Raw genomic sequence first — 12,382 nt, forward strand, 5'->3', positions numbered from 1 at the left:
GGAGAAAGAGTGTGTATGTTTTTGGGGTGATATAAAGAGACATAGAGAGATAGATATATAGATGGAATGTGAAGAGAGGGAAGAAGAGAGAGGGAGAGATAGGGAGACATAGATATAAATGGAATGAGAAAGCATGTGAGTTTGGGGGTTGGGGGGATTGAGGGTGAGATAGAAAAACAAAGAAGGAGAGATGGAGGGAAATATATATATATATATATATATATATGGAGGGGGGAGAGAGGGAAGAAGAATTCTTGCACAAGATGAACTGATTTCAACATAGATGGTGATTTCCGATCCTATTTGTTTACTTGCATTTAAGGAGATAATCTGAAGGAGAGGGGAGAGGAGGAATGAAGAGAGAGAGAAGGATAGGAGTGAGAGAGGGAGAGAGGGAGACACAAGGATGGAGGGGGGTGAGAGGGAAGGAGAGAGGGAGGGAGATAGTGACAGGGTTGGAGGGCAGAGAGGGAGAGAAAGAGAGAGAGATGGGGGAGAGAGAGGGAGCTGGGAGAAAAAGGGAGAGAGAGGACTTGAGAGAGAGGAGGAGAGAGGCAGGACAAAGGGAGGGATTTGGAAAGGGAGAGAGGGAGGGAAGAAGAAAGACATATAGAGAGAAAAGTGGATCGAGAGAGGGGGGGAGTGAAAAGGAAGAGATGGAGAGAGAGTGTGTACATTTGGGGGTGAGATAGAGAGACAAATAAGGAGAGATGGAGGGAGGTATAGATATAGATGGAGGGGGGAGAGAGGGAAGAAGATTTCTTGCACAAAATGCATTGAATTCATGGTAGATGGTGATTTCTAATCTTATTTGTTTGTTTTCACTAGATCCATTAATTTCAGTGTAGATGTTGATTTCTAATGATATTTGATTGCTTGCACTAGATGCATTGATTTCAGTGTATATGTTGATTTATAATCCTATTTGATTGCTTGCACTAGATGATTTGATTTCAGTGTAAATGTTTTTTAATTCTATTTGATTGCTTGCACTAAATCTATTGATTTCAATGTATATGTTGATTTCTAATTCTATTTGATTGCTTACACTATATGCATTGATATTAGTGTACATGCTGATTTCTAATTCTATTTGATTGCTTGCACTAGATGCATTGATTTCGGTGCAGATGTTGATTTCTAATCCTATTTGATTGCTTGAACTAGATGCATTGATTTCAGTATAGATGTTGATTTCTAGTCGTATTTGATTGCTTGCACTACATGTATTTATTTCCGTGTGGATGTTGATTTTCAATCGTATTTGATTACTTGCACTAGATGCATTGATTTCAGTGTAGAGGTTGATTTCTAATCCTATTTGATTGCTAGCGCTAGATGGATTGATTTGATTTCTTGCACTAGTATGAAGTTTATCTCAAACATATACATAATAATGATAATCTAAAAATGTGTCATTGTTGCCCTCAACTGGAACCAGCCTAGATCCATCTAACTCGAGATCTATCATGCGTTGAGAGGGATTAAATCCCTTGAGGTGCAAACCTTTGCTCAAATTCTACACTCCAAAAAGAAGATTTGCACCTCAAGGGATTTGATCCCTCTCGGCGCATGATAAATCCGGAGTTAGACAGATCTAAGCTAGTTTAAACCAAATCGCTATTGGATAGAAGCATAGTTACCAAGTTCGTCCATATCGGCGAAAAAATACATTAATTCGCCAATTTGGTTCTGTACAACGATTAATTCGGAGAATTCCAATTCGGTACAGTGCTACATTTTTGTCAAAGTCGCCTACTCCAGTTTGCTTTCTCCTTCTTCGTCCCTTAACGTGTTTCACACCCCAACATGAAAACATAATGTGCTTCATTACACTAAACAATGTCTTGTGCTTCGTTACACCGAACAATGGCGATACACAAGGTATACCGTAAATAGATCTAAAGTTTGATATATACAAATTTACATGGTTGACTAAATACATAAGAATTTTTCAAATTAAGAGATTTTCAAACATTGTTTAAATATATTTTATAATTTCAAAAGATGGTGCGGTAAGCATGTAAATTTAAAAGTATTGATTTTTTTTGTTAAAAATATAAAATTTATAGTTACTTCAATAATTTAAAACCTTATTTTTTAATTGTTGAATTAGTGGAAATAGGTTATTGGAAGAAATTTTTAATTCCAGCTTTGCTTTGTTGATGCATTGGAAGAATACAAGTTTGGATCTGCCTAACCCTGGTGAAACTAGTGAAACTAATACAGGGAAAAGCAAAACAAGTTTGGAACTAGGCAACCTTGGTGGAAAATTGAAATAATGTAGAGAAAGGCAAATCTAATGTTAAGATCAATTACTTTTTATAAATTTTCTTATAAGAATTAGCAAATTGGTATTTTCTGTATTTCTATCTTACCAAATTGATAATTCTTATTGGAAAAAAAATAAAAAAAGGAATATAATTTTTATAGACAAAAAATAATAATAATAATAATTACTATAGTAGAAAATTTTATAAAATGACAAATTGCAATTAAGAAAAAGATAATTCTTAAGTTACAAGAAATTATAAAATAGCAAATTCTTGCAAATTAATAACTCTTATATAAAACATTAAAAAAAGTAACTTCTATTTTGGAAAAAAAATAAACTTATATAACTTTTATATTTTCATTAAAATTTTGAATATAATGATTGTTTATTTAAATTTATAAAAATATATATATAAGTATTTGTAAGATGTATAGTGTCTAATTTTTTTTAGTATTGAATTTTATAGAGTCAAATTTTTTGAATATTGTATCTGAATTTGAATTCGAATTTGGTACCTAGGGATAGATGTAAGAAATATATATGCGGGAAGTGGTTGGGTATAACGAGGCTTCAAAATAGATGAAAGCTGGTCCGGATTTTGCTTATAAACTAAGGATAGAACAATACCTTTTGTTACCATGGACGAACCACTCGATGGCAGTATAGGACCACTTCCACTTCTAGTTGATGGCGATGCAGAATGACCACTCCCGCTTCTGCTTGATGGCGATATAGAAGGACCACTTCCAGAAGGGACGATCCAAGGGACACCGTCACCGTGTTGTAAGGGCGGCTTGACTGACCCAAGCGTTCAAAGTCTCGCTTTTCAAGTCGTTACTAACAATTGGAAACCGGGCTTTACACGACAGTCATTCATTGGTCGGGTAACTTACATGATGGTCATGCCTTTTTCAGGTCTTTCACGTGTTAATTAATTAATTAATTAATTTTAAACTGTGAATAGAAAATTAATTTTATAGGTTTATAGAAAGGGTTGAAATGGTCCATGGAGAAACTTTGGAGTAGATTTTATGGAAAAAGTGACACACCTATTAGGGTTGGAAATGTTGGGGAGAGGGTTGAGTGTATTTTAATTGCAATTTATATATTTTTTATTTGATTACAGATAGGAGAACAAATAGGAGAAAGTTTTAATTATTTTTTAAAAGTGGTTTTCACTTTTCTTATTTGGGGTGAAATTTGAATTTATGATTTGGTGGTAATTTAATTCCATATAAATTAATTGGTTTACATTTTCTGGGTAACTGTAACTTATATGAAAATTTAAATATATAATACATTATATTTTTATCAGGAAGTTCTGGTTACCGGGTGCAAGCCTGGGAAGTGATGATTGACACTACCTGATTTATTTCGCTAATTTCAATCCCACTTCTTTACGTCTGTGAGCATCACCCGATGCAATGAGTGCTAAGTGGACTATTCAAAAATCATGAGAAATTAGTCAGTTACGACTACCTCTCATAGAAATGGTCATAGATGAATGACTTTCTTAACGCGGTTGAATCCCAAAAAATGATATCTAATATAATGCACTGCGAAAGGCCCTTAATACTTAAATACATTATATTGCAATTTTTATCTATTTTTTTTAATGTTTATTTATTCTTTCCATTGTTGCGCAAATAAAGTTCATCATTAAGAATAGTCGGTGTTGGGTGTGGAGCCTGATTATCTTCTTTATTTAGAGGTATCGCCATATTGGACCCCAGTTCGTAATGTGGCAACAACGCCGCCCGTAAAATATACGTTGCAGGGGGGGTCCAGGGGGGGTGGTTGTGACCTTTGGAAGCCCCCCCTAGCGGGGAGATCGGGGGCAGCACCCGAAAGCTAAAAATAGATGTAAAATTGCCTTGTAAAATGTTGTAATTTCGTGGTCAATTTGGGTCGTTCATTAGGCAAAGATTTGACAGTAGAAGTTATGTTTAATTTAGAGTTTTTTGCCTTAGAAGGCACCCCTCGCTATATATGAGGGAATCGTATTGCGTCTAAGTAAATCTGTATTCTGAGTAAGAAAGAGAGAGGAGATTGTGTGAGAGCGAAAGGGGAATTACACCGGATCTGTTGTAGGTTATATCTCTTCAGTTTGCTGGATAATATAAAAGGAATGACTGGTTGTTTTCCGTGGATGTAGCCCAAATTGGGTGAACCACGTATATCTGTGTCTCTCTTGTTTTATGTGTTTTTTGTGTTCGTATTTCTGTAATATATTTTATGTGTTTCATTGCTCTGTAATATATAAAATTCTAACAATTGGTATCAGAGACGAAGGTCTATTTGGCTAATAAACTCGTATGGGAGAAGGGTTCTTGGTTCGAGTGGGAGCAATGGCGAAAGATGGTAGTTTTTGGGTCGAAAAAATTAACGGCAAAAACTACCAGTTGTGGAAGATGCAGATGGGAGATTATTTGTACAAGGAAGATCTGTACCAACCATTGAGTGGAAAGGCAAAGAATCCGACGACTATGATAGACACGGAATGAGATATTCTTGACAAAAAGGCACTTGGAACAATAATGTTGTGCCTAGCGGTGTCAGTAGCCTTTAATATTTCTTTGGAAACGAAAACAAAGGGTTTAATGTCGACATTGGCCAAACTATATGAAAAACCCTCGGCCTCAAATAAGGTATTTCTTATGAAGCGTTTATTTAATATGAAGATGTCAGAAGGTGGATCTGTTGCTAATCATTCAAATGAATTTAATACAGTTACCAGTCAGTTAAGTTCTGTAGGGGTAACTTTTGATGATGAAGTTAGGGCTCTGTTATTTCTATGCTCTTTGCCAGAAAGTTGGAATGGTTTAGTTATGGGCATTAGTAAATCTGTCTCTGGATCTGGTACTTTAAAGTTTGATGATGTTGTTGATGCAATATTTAGCGAGGAAATCCGACAGAAAAGCTCTGGTGATACATCAGGTAATGCTCTGACTGTAGAGACTAGGGGAAGAAAAATGGAAAGAGGAAAGAGCCCAAGATATCACAGTAAGTCAAGGAAAGGTAGATCCAAGTCCAGATCAGGGATAGTGTGCTAGAAATGCAGGAAGAAATGACACCTAAAGAAAGACTGCAAGTCTCGGAAGGGAAAAGAAGGAGATGCGCAACAAGAAAACAATCATGAAGCGAATGTGACAGGTGATGTGTTGCAAGATGCTTTGATTCTTTTTTTTTAAAATATTATTGATGTCTGGGTGGTAGATTCAGGGGCCTCATTCCATGCCACACCTGATAGGAAACATTTTCATGATTATGTTCAAGGAGATTTTGGACAGATTCGATTGGGTGATGATAAACCCTGTAAAATCATTGGAATGGGTACAGTTCTCATAAAACAGCAGAATGGAAATTAATGGCTATTGAAGGAGGTAAGGCATGTTCCAGATCTGAAGAAAAATCTTATTTCAATAGGGCAGTTGGGAGGTGAAGGTTGTGTGACTACTTTTACAGATAAAACCTTGAAGGTCACTAAAGGATCCCTGGTAATAGCAAAAAGAGAAAATGTTGGTGCATTGTATTTATGCAATGTATTTCTAATTCTCTTAATGCTTTAACCTCTACAGGAGAAGATACAGCATTGTGGCATCATAGGCTTGGGCACATGAATGAGAAGGGGATGCAGATTATTCACTCAAGAAATTTGTTGCCAGGTTTGAAGCATGTTGATTTAAAATACAATGAGAATTGTGTTTATGGAAAACATAAGAGAGTCAGATTCCTCAGAGTTGGGAAAGAAAAGAAGAGCGAAAAATTATAGCTTGTGCATACAGATGTATGAGGACCTTCTCAGGTATCATCTCTCGGTGGCTCTCGTTATTATGTTACTTTTATTGATGATGCAACCAGAAAGACCCGGATTTATTGTATTCAAAATAAATCTGATGTATTTGATACTTTCAAGAAATGGAAAGCTTTGGTTGAAAATGAGATAGGAAAAAGGTTGAAGTGTCTCAGATCAGACAATGGAGGTGAATATTGCAGCAAAGAGTTTGATAGGTACTGTTAAGTGAATGGAATTCGCAGAAAGAAGACAGTTTCAAGAGCACCACAAGAAAATGGTGTGTCAGAAAGGATGAACAGGACAATCATGGAGCATGCAAGGTGCATGAGATTGCATTCAGGATTGCCTTTATAATTTTGGGTAGATGTTGTAGATATTGTTGTTTATCTAATAAACAGAGGGTCTTCAAGTTCCTTAGATGGTGGTATTCCAGAGGAGGCATATATAGGTAAAAAGGTAAACTACTCATTTTTAAAAACTTTTGGTTGTGAAGCCCTTGTCCACATTAATAAAAAAAATAGAACAAAGCTTGAGGCAAAATCAAAGAAATGTACCTTTATTGGAAATGGTGTTAATGATTTTGGTTATCGCTTTTATGATTATGAAAAACACAAAATCATTAGGAGCAGAGATGTCATATTCAATGAAAAGGTTTTGTATAAGGATCAGCTGCATGAAAAGAAACAAGAAAAAGAAAATAGAGAATACACAGTGCTTGATGAGATCACTGAAAAAATGATGGTGCCTAAAAATCATAATGATCAACAGCCAGAACAACAACCGCAACAGCAACAAGCACCTCAAACACCTAAAAGTGGTGTTAGAAGATCTACCCGGATAAGTAGACCCCCTGAACGATACTTTCCTTCATTATATTATGTATTGTTGACTGATTCTGGTGAACCAGAATGTTATGAAGAAGCAGTGCAGGTAGAAACCAGGAAGAAGTGGGGGCAAGCCATGAAGGAAGAGATGGACTCCTTAGCACATAACCAGACTTGGGACTTAGTCAAGTTGCCTATAGGTAAAACAACATTGCAAAATAAATGGGTTTACAAGTTGAAGGAAGAAGATGGAGGTAGAAAAAGGTATAAGGCTAGACATGTGGTGAAAGGGTTTGCACAGAAAAAGGGTATAGACTTTCATGAGATATTTTCTCCTGTTGTTAAAATGACTTCAATCAGAACTATTTTAAGTCTAGTAGCAGCTGAAGATTTGCATCTTGAGCAGTTAGATGTAAAGATAACCTTTCTCCATGGGGATTTGGAGGAAGAGATATATATGCAGTAGCCACAAGGATATGAGGTAAAAGGGAAGGAGAAACTAGTGTGCAGGTTGAAGAAGAGCTTGTATGGCTTAAAACAGGCTCTAAGGCAGTGGTATCTAAAATTTGACAGGTTTATGTCTGAACAAGGTTATACTAGATGTCACTCTGATCATTGTGTTTATCTCAAAAGGAAAAATGATGGCAGCTATATTATATTGTTATTGTATGTAGATTGCATATTTGTTGAAGGTTCTGACATGCAGGAAATAAATGTTCTCAAAAGAAAATTGGCGAACTCATTTGCAATGAAGGATTTGGGTGTAGCAAAACAAATCCTTGGTATGAGAATAACTAGAAACAAGAAGAATCACAAATTAACACTGTCTCAAAGTGAGTACATAGAAAAGGTGTTGAAAAGGTTTAATATGCAAAATGCAAAACCAGTTAGTATACCTATGGCTAGCCATTTCAAATTAAGTAAGGAGGAGTGTCCAAGGCTCAGGAAGAAATGGCTCATATGTCTAAAGTTCCATATGCATCAGTAGTTGGAAGCTTAATGTATGCAATGGTCTACACAAGGCCTGATATTGCACATGAAGTGGGAGTTGTAGGTAGGTACATGAACAATATAGGAAAAGAACATTGGATGATGGTGAAGTGGATTCTCATGTATTTGAGAGGTACCACAAATCAAGCATTATGCTTTGGTGGTTCAAACATTGCTCTACAGGGATATGTTGATGTAGATATGGCAGGTGATAGAGATAACAGGAGGAGCACAACAGGGTATGTGTTTACTGTAGGTGGAACAACTGTCATATGGGTCTCAAAATTGCAAAGTGTTGTTTCACTCTCAACAACGGAAGCAGAGTATGTTGATGCTACAGAGGCTAGTAAAGAAATGATTTGGTTACAAAGGTTTCTGGATGAATTGGGTAAGAAGCAGGAGTTGGGAAGGCTATATAGTGATAACCAGAGTGCCATACATCTTATAAAGAACTATGCATTTTATTCCAAGACTAAACATATACAGCTCAAGTACCATTTCATACGGTCAATGTTGGAAGATGGACAATTGAAGCTGGAAAAGATACACACTAGCCAGAATCCTGCAAATATGTTAACAAAAGTTGTAACCAGGGAGAAACTGAGAATATGCTCAGTTTCAATTGGTCTTCAAGTATGATGAAGAAGATGAGAAACAACCAGGTCCAAAGTGGAGTCATTGTCTAGCAAATGAAGCAGCGGTGGAGTTGCTATAATCAGTCTCCAAGTGGGAGATTGTTGGGTGTGGAGCCTGATTATCTTCTTTATTTAGAGGTATCGCCACATTGGACCCTAGTTCGTAATGTGGCGGCAACGCCGCCCGTAAAATATACGCTGCAAGGGGGGGCAACTGTGACCTTTGGGAGCGCCCCCCCCTGGCAGGGGGATTGGGGTTGCGCCCTCGAAGCTAAAAATAGATGTAAATTTTCCTTGTAAAATGTTGTAATTTCGTAGTCAATATGGGTCGTTCATTAGGTGGAGATCTAACGGTAGAAGCTATGTTTAATTTAGGGTTTTTTTCCCTAGAAGGCAACCCCTCACTATATATGAGGGAATTGTATTGCGTCTAAGTAGATCTATATTCTAAGTGAAAAAGAGAGGGGAGATTGTGTGAGAGCGAAGAGGGAATTACATCGGATCTACTGTAGGTTGTATCTCTTCAGTTTGCTGGATAATATAAAAGGAAGGACTGGATGTTTCTCCGTGGACGTAGACCAAATTGGGTGAACCACGTATATCTGTGTCTCTCTTGTTTTATGTGTTTTCTGTGTTCGTATTTCTGCAATATATTTTATGTGTTCCATTGCTTTGTAATATATAATTGTCTAACAGTCAGATGTACTAAAACACCTATTTAAACATTAAGAATAGTAGGGGGCACTAAAACGCCTATTTAAAAGGTTTAATAGTAATGAGGATTTGGATCAATAGCAAATAATAGAAATTGTGCTACATTTTCAAAGAGATAAAATCCCATATGGGAAGTTATGAATTATTCTCACTTAAAAAATCCCCAAGCAAAATCTAAGAAATTGTCCCACACAAAAAATAAACATATCTATTTGATAAACCTAATTTACAAATATATAAAAATCTATAATCTATTTAAACTAGACTTTACAAATCTAAAAAATTGTAGGATGAAGCTTACCGAAATAGAATGACCCATCACGCTGCAGGAACCCATTAGAGTGGAGCAAATCCAACAATGATAAATTCTTGAAAATTAATAGAACAAAAAACTTAGATCCAAGAAAAAGGGGTCAACCCCATACAAATGCATGAACATATGTGCAAAATGACTTCCACAAGTAACACACTTTCTTTTTTGGGCTCTTCATTGACCTTTTCCTCAAAGTTGAATCCAACAGAAAACTTGATTTTGTTCACCTTTCCCATAAGAACCATATGCCATTGTCATTTAGCGACACAAAACTTGTTCTTACTCTATTGTCCTCAAGCATATTGATCTCGACAATCCGCAAAATCATCATTCTATCTATGCAACCCATGAAGCTGAGGAGACCCAGTGCTAAGTAAAAACCTTCAAAATTAATGAAACAAAGAAAAACAACCTAAGTAGGGTGAACACCCACTTGAATGGAGAGCTGAGGAGACCTAGTACTAAGTAAAAACCTTCAAAATTAATGAAATAGAACAATTTAAGCACCAAATCATACCCAACACCCACTAGAATGGAGCAAGCCCAACATTAAGCAAAATCCATAGAAAATTAGAGGAGAAATATTGAACCACAAAGGAGGAGGAGACCCATCATTAAAGAAACAAATTCAAATGCAATCTCAAATGCCAAAGAAAATGAACCTCCAATACACAGGCACCAGCTGCACCAAGAAATCCCATAGTGCATATTCATTGTAATGAAGGCATAAGTAACTTCGAAGGGGATATAGCCTCTCCCTGGGGACCCAACATTGCACACTGATAGAGGTATCTCATCCTTCAAATATTTTTTATCTACTTCAATCAATCTACTTAGTTTTTTATAGCAAAATTTTAAATTGTTTTCCACAACATGATTTCATGTCAACCATAATATGATTTCATGTTTTAATGTGAACCACAACATGATTTCATATTTTATGTGCATGGTGTCCATAAATCTAGGTTGTTAGATGTAAGGAGCTAATGTACACTTAAGGTGGAGTTAGATTCGAGGTAGTTTAGATCATTAAGTAAGGTGTTTGGTCACTGCGAACTCAAGCTTTTTCTGACTTTTATTTGCAAAATCCTTTCCTATATCTCCTCTTTAATATGATAGCTAAATATTAAGCCTATTATGCACTAATTGCAATAATTCAACCTATAAAACTTCGTACAACCCCGAAATATTACACAAAAATTAACTATTGCCTTCCACATTCCCCTTACTCCTCCTATCGACATTCCTTTGCACCTCTTTGTGCAATTGCTAGTTTTACTTTTGGGTGTGGGGGGTTATTTATTCCTTCATCTAAAATATGGATTCTTTGCAGTTTCATTATTAGCCAACTTGTACTACATCCAAGATGGGCTTTTCCATCACATTTATAGGGTGTTTGTGAATATTTGTATCAGTACAATGGTTAGGAGTAGTTTTTAAGTGTGATTTTTTGGAGTTTCTGGTGGATATGTGGAAAGAATCCAATGAAAAAATTTGTGGCCAAATCTTGATTTGTGTTGTTTAAACTAGTTTTTTCATTGCATATATGGATTCAACAACTTCAAAAATATCTGGGGTGCTTTGATTATGAAGAATCCACCCTCCAAACTTGTGATTTTAATGAATCTTTGTCAAATTATAGACAAATTAGATTGGAAAATAAACCAAAAAACTTTTCAAAAAATCTCAATTAAAAACTACTCACCATTATAAATAATTTAAATAGATATAAATCAACCACAATAATTAAAATAAAAACTACTCACAATTGTAAATAATTTAAATAAATATAAATCAACCACAATAATTTAAATAATTTAAATAAATATGAATCAGTCAAATATTAGTAGTTTTTGGATTCCAATATGAATAATCTTTTACCCATTTTTCTCACACTTTCAATTATTTGTATTTGTGAGTTGTTATATATTTAGATGCTTAATTTTCTAATAACTTTTAGAAAAGGAAATTTTTGACGTATTTTTCCCTCTCTTTCAGTTATTTGTATTTGTGAATTGTTATATGTTTAGATGCTTGATTTTCTAAGAATTTTTGGAAAAAAAAAAATAAAAACTCTTACTATTAATACAACATAATAACAACAAAATTATTGCATTAATAAAAATCTAAGATCCATGAAGATTGTGGTAGTTAGCAACCATATTTCGACCTAGAATAACATATTGTTACATCTTTGTTATAAGGAGAGGAAACCCACAACAAATTAAAAAAATAAACATATGATTTACACTATGAGAGATGTTATTACTTTTCAGAGGTTATTTTATTACGAAGCATATTTACAATTGTGTCAATAAAAAAATAAAAAAACAAAATATGTGTGAAATGATGCATTATATCACTCTTGAACCTTTGACATATATGCTCTCTATAACCTATGGACAAGAAAGAATTTTGAAACCATGCACTTTTAATTTTGGCTTCTTGTACGATGCCTTCTAATTAAATTCTAGTCAATGCTGGTACTCATTTACATTTACTCTTAATATAATGTATTTATTTCACAATAATATAACGTATTTTTTATATATATCTGTTGCATGATAATTAATTTGAAGCTACATCATGCAAAGGAAGCAACATATAGTGAAAAAATAAATCAAGTTTGGTGTAGTTGAAAACTATAGTCTTATGTTACAAAAGCAATAATCATAATAATAATAAATATATACTTAAATCACTAATGTTTATATATAAACATTATATATATATATGAGATTATGATTTTGAATTAAAATATGGATTAAAAATTATTTGTAAACTTTATATAAGTATGATAAAAAAGTTCCTTATGGAATAGCAACCTGACATATA

The sequence above is a fragment of the Pinus tabuliformis genome, chromosome 1_2 (assembly GCF_031772625.1).
Source record: "Pinus tabuliformis cultivar Carrire ecotype Pingquan chromosome 1_2, CPIR1, whole genome shotgun sequence".
In the NCBI taxonomy this organism is placed as follows: Eukaryota; Viridiplantae; Streptophyta; class Pinopsida; order Pinales; family Pinaceae; genus Pinus; species Pinus tabuliformis.